This window comes from Nipponia nippon, unplaced genomic scaffold (assembly GCF_047370975.1).
Source record: "Nipponia nippon isolate SJK-2023a ecotype South Korea unplaced genomic scaffold, ASM4737097v1 scaffold_1, whole genome shotgun sequence".
NCBI lineage: Eukaryota > Metazoa > Chordata > Aves > Pelecaniformes > Threskiornithidae > Nipponia > Nipponia nippon.
The window spans coordinates 33,510,455-33,520,000 of record NW_028262290.1 but is presented as its reverse complement, the minus strand read 5'-3'; positions in this window follow the sequence as shown (position 1 = coordinate 33,520,000).

Sequence of the window (9,546 nt, the reverse complement as noted above, 5' to 3'; positions counted from 1 at the left end):
GGTAGAGAGTCCTATTGTGGATCATAATCCTGTAATATATCTGCTGTGCACAGCCCTAGTTTCTGACATAATTTGAACAAGACCTATACAATGTGGTTCCAGATGAAAAGATATAGGACTGGGACTCGGCCATTTTGGAAGCTCTGCATATTCTGTGTCCCATTAAAGTTGCTGCAAAATCATAGAAGCTAGAAATGGGAAAGATTTGTTAAATCAACTCATACAGTCCCCACTCATCCAGAATTGTTCCCTACAGCGTATTATATGAAGTTTTGTCCAGTTTAGTTTTAAATGGCTCAAGCAATGGGTCTTCTGCAACCTCCCTTGAGAGGGTGCTTTACAGGGTATTGAATCTTACTGTTAGAAAATTGTTCCATGCTCTTCAGCCTACATGTTCCTTCTTATTTAAGGGAAGAGTTCTGCAAGTAGAGATAAAGACTGTTTGGAGAGGGGAAGTTGATATTTGTCAATATGAGTCAACTTTCTTTTATGGAGTCTCCTCTATGAAAGCCCAGAAGTCCTTGAAAATTAAAGCCTATAAATTATATATGTTATTCTGGACTCCATCTGTTCCCAAACTTTAAAAATTATTATAATTTCTATAAATATGTCTATATATAAATATGTCTGATACCATATAATAATTTCAGGAACAAAGAAAAACATCACCACACCCTACTGACACTTCATTCTACCTCCTTCCTTTGATACCATATACATTATATCAGTGAAATATTTGCTGTATGACAAATGGTCAATGGCAAAATATTCAATGATTTGAATAGATTCAGAATTTTATCTATAGTATTCAGTTGTGGTTCTAAAATGCAGACCTCCAAGTTTTTGTAACTGCAAGTAGAGGCATTATTTTCATTGTTATGATTTCATATCTTGTATTCATAATATTTTTTTTTTTCCACCCAGACCACAACAGAATAACCAGAGATTAAAATGCTTGTACAAGAACTACATCATGTTAAAAGGCCTAATATTAACTATAAGAGTTTGTATTTTGCCATTTTTCTTGACACACAGTCAAGCACCTTCAAAACACCAGCTTTGCATGACTGTACATGTAATTTATTTTTTTTAAATTAGTATAGCAAGATTAAGCCAGAAATCTATCCTAACTAAAATACTCATACAGAATAGTTCTTATACACAAACGAACACTCTGTAGTAACTGGCTCATGTAACAGATAATGTTTAACAAAGAGATTAGCATTGGTGTGTTAGTACAGCATATAGCTGGCTTGTTTTTTTTTAAAATAAATTTTAAAAAGCATATGGAAAGCTACCAGAATGTGTGGTGATATAAAAAGATACCACTGAAAATGAGAACAGAACTTTCCAAGAAAGCAGTTAGCATAGCTAAGTGGTAGGCTACTTGCATTAAAGATTTTACTTTTAATATACCTGTAGATTAAGAACTCTGGGAAGAAGATGATTAATCTCATTTCCCTTTTCATATTTAAACTTTTTAAAGACCCTTAAAACAAATCAGCTAACTTACAATAACTATGATAAAATACTGTAGGACTTCCATAGATTGTACAAAGAAAGATACTCTCAAGTAAAGCTCGTGTTTTCCTTTGTATTAGTCCCATTCTGATGGTATCCAGTGGGAAGATGTCTTCTAGAGAAACCTGTCTTCTCACAATTTGTCTGGTCAGGTGAGAAATGCAATGCTTTTTTTTCCAGTCCAATAAAATTTATTAATAATAATTATACAATAATATACACATATGATTATATATTAATAATAATAATTATACAATAATAAAAAAATGTGTTTCAGCAAGGTTGCCATGAGTACTGGTAGGAATAGATACCACATTTTAGTGGCCCAGAATGCTATTGTTTATAGTGGTTCTCTGGAAAGTTCAGTAAATGGTGTGATATCAAACAATGGTAAGTAAACCATAGTAGTCTTTTTTTTTTTTTAAGTTCTTAGTGGCAATAAGGCCAATATAAAATGAAATATAATTAAGCAAATAAATTATTTAAACAAATAGTAAGACCCACAAATGAAAATGAAAAAAAACCCCAAACAACCCAATGTCTGAACTAATATATGGCCACAGTTGTAACTCTGCAAACACCTTATGGGCAGGAAAGGTCTTAGGGTGGTGTTTCAAAAACAGGCAGAGATTAAATGAATGGGATTTTGCAAGAAAGCCAGTTCAACACTGTAGGAACCATTAAAGTAAAAATTAGATTGCCTGCTGGCTTGCAGTCTGATGGGGAAAGTCCCTCAATAGTGGATGATTTGTAAGCACACATTCTTATTTCAAACAGTAGGTTGCCTGCTCCCTGCTGTTTGAAGTGAGTTTAATATTCATAGATACATCTACAAGCTATTTACTCTGACCAAAGTGATAGGTTTTGTTTAATGCTCCTGCATCACATGATGGGACTCCTTTGTGCCGTGAACCCTTCTTTCACAAACCATATATTTTCAGGACTTGAGCATCAGCAGGCCAGGCTGATATTTTGACTGAACAGCATCTTCCCAAAGAAAATCAGAGAACTGGGAGGGGGTGGGATTGGGGCCTTCTGGGACCCTTTTCTCCAAACCCTACAGATTCTTGGGTGCAACTGGTATTTGCAGAAATACTGTGGCTTACATAGTTTTCTTAGAAAGAAAAACATAGCCTTGTTGCCTATGGTCATTTTAGCGATCTCATATCACATTTATGAGAGCAAGGGTCTTAAAGCTGGTGACCTGACCCAAAATCAGTGTGGGTAAAAATATTCTGCCCTCTTAAATTCCCCACTTGTTTCCACAGAGAAAAGGTGTTCTTCATTTCCTGTCCAAAACCATGTAGTGCAGTATTGCTGTAGAGCATTAAAGAGCTGCTCTGTCTTTCCCCTACCCTCCTCCCATAAATAATACGCATTTCAGTGAGGCTGTTTATACCAGTTTAGAACCTGCTAGGGTGAAAAATACTGTGTACATTTAAAATGAATTATCTACATCAGCTTTTGGTTTTTTTGCCAGAAAATAGAGCTTTTAATTTTTTTTCCATAGCTATTAATTGCTATGATTGCTATTTTATTTCTTACACATATTTATCAAGTAGTCATCCACATTGTCTGCTGTGATAACCCTGTTAATATTGCATAAAATCACCTGAACAAATTGCTTAGGATTTTTATTAGAGTAACTCTTCATTTCAATGAGACAGCAATTGTTCTAGAACAGCCTGTGTGAAAAGGGTGTGGTGATATGCCCTGTTATTTGTTCAAAAAAGATCTTGTTGACACTAAACAATTTATTTAAACAATCATATAATATGGAGGAGCTAATTCAATGTTGAGGCATTAGAGCTCACTGTTTTAAAGCATTGTTTCCAGTTCAAAATAACAAAACTCCTTAGCATGCTTAGTTTGAAGACACGTTAGAAAGTTGAACAACAAGTAATTAGAAGTTGAAGAAAGTCCACCTGAAAATTATTTTAAATCATTCCTTGTTCTGTCATGTACTGTAGCTTTCCTTTTTAAGTATAATTTACAGTTTCTCTCAGAAATCTTTCATAAATCTTATAGTTGATTTGTCTGTTCACTGATTTTTGAATCTTACGTGGCATTCTAAACAACATTTCATTTTCCATTATTCTTTTTAGGGATTTTTGAAAACTTTTTGTTCGTTCTTTCTTTCTTTCTTTCTTTCTTTCTTTCTTTCTTTCTTTCTTTCTTTTATTCATTCATTCTTCTCTGTTTTGGACAAATACCTGCAAACCTATTTTGCCCCTTTAGTTTTAATGGATCTGTACAAGCATATTTCCTTCTGCCGCAAGGGACAACATTCCCTAGGATGTACCTATTCCCTGTGTTGCTGTAGTTGGAGTGACAGGAAAGCTTGGTCTTTTGCACCTCTCTAAATTTCAGGCACAGGAACTGAAGAAATGTTTGTGTGTGTATGTGTGAAACTCACCACTCCCTATACCATTGGTCCTGTGAAAGGGAGGGGAGAAAACAGATTAGCTGGGATTCATAGGCTGGGAATCCCTAGTCTGGAAGTCATAGACAATTATGACCAGAGAGGTTTACTTTCTACATTACACAGGCCATAAAACTTCTTTTAGTCTTTCATACAATGCAGAAAAGAAATGCTTGCCTATAGCAAAAGTGAACATTATTGAGCTCAGTAACACACGCATTCCTTTCTGCCAGTGCACAGACTCTGCATCTCTTACTGCCCCAGGTCTCTTACAGGCCGTTCATGGTAGAGTAATTTGATTCTGGTCTGTCACACAAGGTTGAGCAGCAACCTGAATATACAAATACTTGAAGCATTCATTATTGATAAGACTTGGAGAAGCATTAGATAATGTGTTACTTAATGTACTTATTGGAGGTGACTTCAGATGGATGACAACTTCAAATGGATGAAGGATTGCATAGCACTCAGCAAATCAACACAAATTTCTCTGTTTACTTTTGTGCGTGCATGAAAGTCATGATGAGTCAGCTGCAACATAAACTGTTGACGCAGCAGCTCTTCAACACAGTTTGTCTGTCATCCAGAAGGTGTAATGTTTGGAGGCATTCAAGAGAATTGAAAATAGTTTATCTATGCAATCTGAGCAGCTTAGGTGTATTTAAAAAACAAAAACCAAAACAATTTCAGACTAAGAACTTTGATGACAAATTTTCCCCCATTATGTATAAAAACCACAGGATACTTTGTCATACAAGCTCCCCGTCTCCCACGCCTTCTAAACTAATAAAATGATATGGAAATGCTGATGACCCTGAACTGCATCCCCAAAAGGCTAGGCCTTCTAATGAAATCAGTTAACGCAAAGTCAGGCCCCAAAGAAAGGCAAGGTTAATAATATTCACCAGATAGGCACTGTGTTCCTAATTGTCATAATGAAATTGTCATAGCTGGGACAGTTAAAGATGGTTGATTCTTCATCATAGATTGAGTCATGAATCATAGGAAGTGGAACAAAATCTTACTGAAGTAAATAACCATTAAAAGCTTTGCAGTACGTAGTGATGTATCACAAAATACCTAGAAGTTGAGTTAAGGTGATCCAATGCTTTGGATATGACGGCACAGCAAGATGGCTTCCACAGTGATTGTATGCAGGAGAAAAAGGCTTGCTGCGTACCATTCTGGGCAATAGAAGAGCCATTGTTTTTCAAGAGTCAACATTAAAACTGGGTAGGAAGAAACATCTATTAAACTAGACAGAGCAGCACATTAGCATAGAAACATTGCTTCTGGAACCCTAGCTAGCTAATTCTATGTTTTGGGCCACTTCAGATACCTTAAAATCACAAAGCAGAGCGAGATGACTGATGATACTTGTCAATGTAGTGTCTTCCAAGCATCAGTAACATCCCTGCTACAGATTCCCCAGTTAAGGAAGAACTGCTGGGTACACTGGAAGCACAACAGAGAATGAAGCAGCCCAGGCTATGAGAACAAAGAAAGATGAGACACAGCTTATGGCTTGTTGGACAGGACCTCCATACCATGCCATATCTGTGCCAGATGTGTTATGCCACAGTTCTCAGCCAGAAAAAAACAATAGCTAAATGCCAGACTCTCCAGAGAAGTTCTGAGCTTTTTTCTGGTCTTGACCTATTCAGCCTTTTCAGGCCTTCTGCAAGATGTTTTACACTGCAAGCTCAGACATTATGTATTTTTCCTGGAATGGCTCCCATTTCACTTATCATTTTTAATGTTATTGTCCCAGTTACTAAGTAACATAAAGTTGTGATACACATCCTCCCCTTTAAATGCTATTCCTGTGTTATACTTGATATTTTAAAGCACCCAGTCAATTCATTTAGGTACATAGAAGGATCAGAGAAACAACATGTTTTCTGGGCTGAAATATTGAAGTGCTTTAACTTCAACAAGCTGTAGCTCCATTCAGTGTAGGCTGCTTATTTGTAAATTAGTGTTCCAGTCCGACTTCCATGCTAAATAAGAAGATTATTAAAGCAAAAAGTATATTTTGGCGTTAAAAAATGTACTATGAACTAACCCAATTCCACAGAGGATGAGAACTTTTCAGAAGTGATGTGGCCAGATCCAGCTTCAGCTGATGGAAAGCTAAGTAGCTTCTTTACATTTAAAGCAGTGAAATATTTTGTCCCTTGATTCAGAATTATAGACACCCACATTTGTAATGCTTATTTTAGGCTTGCATAGCTCAGCTTTGAGTCATTGGTCAACTCATTATCATTATGCATTTATTGTTGAAGAGCTATCTGTTTGCTCTGCACTCTACAAGAACTACTCCCACAAGAAAAAGTTTAATTCCCACAGAGGTATCTTTGGAGGCATTTATAAACTTGGAATAACTCCTACATACTTGTCCTTTTATCTCTTTTCTCAAGTGACACAGAAGTAGCAAAGGGAATATCTAATATGCTAAGATGTGCACTGTCAGATCCTCACAGCATCACCCTCTTCCGCCATCCTGTCTTTGTTAGGCCAGGGTAATTAGTTCTTCTCATGGCTGGTAATTAAAGCCAGATCTCATAGACCTAAACATTTTGGAAAAGAAGATTAATGATAGGCTCTCTGGTTTTGTGTCTCACAAGGGTGGGGAAATCATAACGAGGAGGAGGAGGAGGAATGTGGAGAAAAGAAGTGTTGTGTTCTGCACAGTAATTGGAGAAAATAGCAAACACACGACTTTTGGGGAGTGAAGAAATCAGTTTAATGGCTTTCCAAATCATCATCTTCCCCCTTTTTGGGTGAAATTTCCTTGCAGTACATTTCCCATGCTTTCATCTTGAGTGCACCAAGAAGGATTGCGATCATTTTCTTCCCACTGTGAAGTGCAAATAGAAGTGTGGAGGCAGCAGCCGCCTGGTATGACTGAGCATGGCTCAGCTTTGACTGATGAGCTGTGAGTGAGCCTGTGTCTCAGGTATGTTCAGGGAAAGGACCACTGACCAATGTATCCTGTCTATTTATTGTTTTATTTTAGAATCTCAAAGGGAGATTGGAAAATCTGTCTTCCAAGATACTAACCGATACTGAGATTTTGTTCTTGATTTTTTTTTTTAAATAGCTGTATGGGACTTGCTAAAAAATAATTAAAAATATTAGCTTTTGAGATTTCATTCTCCTACCCCCAAAAGACTTAGTGGTGAACACAGGAAAGTTTTGAATCAAACTATTTGAGACAAAATGTAAAAAAATTGATTTAGTTATCCAAGTATACATCTGTATCAGCTCTCTTAAATCCAGTGGAGTTATATCTAATCTATAGTTGGGTAACTGACCTTGGAATCTAACCCAAAGTGCATTTATGTACATCCCATGCCAAGAACAGATCAGAAGTGCTTGAATGCAGGATCACTGTTCCATTTCAGCTGTTGCTGTTATTATTTATGTTTTGTAGTACTATAACACCAAAGGGACCCCAATCTAATTAGGATCCCATTTTACTTTGGAAGAACCATAAATCTACTGTCCAAGAAAGAGTTCACTCTAACCTGGGGAGACAAGTGAATTATATTTTGGAGGAAGGAAACAAAGGTCAGGGAAAAAAGAAATACAGGAAAAAACAAAGCTCTTTTCAAGCAAAGTGATCTCGGGAATGCACAGCGAAGTACTGGTCAGTTCTACACCTTTATTAGGATCCCTGTTATAAATAGGCTTACAACTGAGCTAAAAAGAAAAATCAGTGTCTCAGACAATAAATGAAGACGGAAAGTAAGCTGTACAACACTAGTAATTTCATGTACCTGCTTGAAACAACAAGCTGAATAGTTTGTCAGTCCTAACTCATGGAGGACTTGCGTAGTATTTGAGACAAAAAATAGTTTGAGATTTGTCTCTCATTTAAACAACTGAAATAAGCAGTCCTGGGATAGTTTCATTTACTGCTGTACCAGGCCATACCTATTCTTTATGAACTACCCTTAAGCATTATTCACCAAAGACAGAGTTCATTTTAAAATAATATGGAAGTTGTCCCATCAGATTCTCTAGTTACATAGGAACTTCTTCCATCTCCACAAACACAAATTAATAGGAAAATTACAGAACTGGATCTCAGCCACAGGAATCTGTTCCCTTGCCTCTTCTCTCTAACGTGAGTCAGTTTTGTATGTGAATTTTTACCAGGTGTGGAAATGTATGTTACCACTGAGATTCTGTAAAACTCCTGATTCAATGGAGTTTTAAATGTATGGACTTCAAGTATTTAACTTAGGTTTATTGGCTCACTGCTTTTTAAGGAGACTTAGGTGGATTAGGCTCTGCCTAGTAGGCCATGTATGTTAACTTTCCAGCAATATTTTTTCCTCTAGTTTCTCACTTTTTTTACTGAGGATCACAGAAAGACCAAAGTAAAACTAGGAAACCAGAAAGAGCTTACCTTTTTCAAATCTCTCCAACAGTTTATAACAGTATCTGTGCTTCATCTTATTATTTATTTGGCTCACATTCTTCAGAGTGGGATGCAAGTTTTAGGCAACAACTTGCATGCCTCAGGCCTTAGAATGACAGAAAATAAAGGACATTCACAAACAGCATCTACACACATTTTCATGCATTCACACGCACATATATATCAACTAAGGAGTGAAAAAAGGCCTCTTTGGATCTTCTGTTGATGAAAAAAAAAGGCCTATTATACACTCTCAAAATTATTGGGGGCATCAGAATGAGAAACTGGTGCATTCTGGTACATTTAAAAAAACTAACATGCAAATCAAACCCTGGCTGCATTTGAAGCAAGCTTTGGATGCCAAGGCCTTCTGAAAAGCAGATCCCTGTGAACATATCAAAAGTGTGAAAAAGTTTATTGAAAACTGTTTAAGATGCCAGACCCAAGTGCTTCAAGGATTAGCAAAGTAAAGGCAGGCTTAGATTTTCTCTTACCTGACAGTGCTGCCTTTTGAGTCCACCTTCATACAACTTCCCATATTCTTTACTGTTGTGATGGATTGTGCAGTTTCCAGTAGGTCATGATTAGTGACATAGGCCGGAATTAGTGAGAAATATCCAAAGTTCACAGTTATAACCCATGGGTTGATAAGAGTCTGATTAGCATTTTAAAGGCTTTGGAACAGGAAAACATTACAGTCACCCCAGGGAATGGAAGGACTAATGTTTTCTGGAGGAACTTGGGTGGGACAAGGAAGAGCCATCAGAACAGACCTTATACTCAAGAAACAGTGTGGGAAAAGTTCAAAGGCTCATTTGGACCTGTGCATCTCATGAGAAAGAACTGAGACTGTAAAGATAAATGTAGCAACTGGCAAGAGAAATTATTTAAGCACAAATTTTCAGTGGCAGAGAGTTGAGCCAAGAATTAATTATTTCTGTAGTGTAGGCTTGAGCATATGTGATTGTTCATATACAAGTAAATAACTATCATAAATATGCTAGCCTTCTTGACTAAACTAAAAGGTAAGTAAATATTTGTTTAAAACACATTTGGTACAAGAATTATACTTGTGATAGTGTTGTCCAGATTTCTGTCCACACTCCTTTTGATTTCTAGGTTTTTCTCCTAATTTTCCAGTAATTGAATGCTCCAAAATACAGAGCATTTTGAT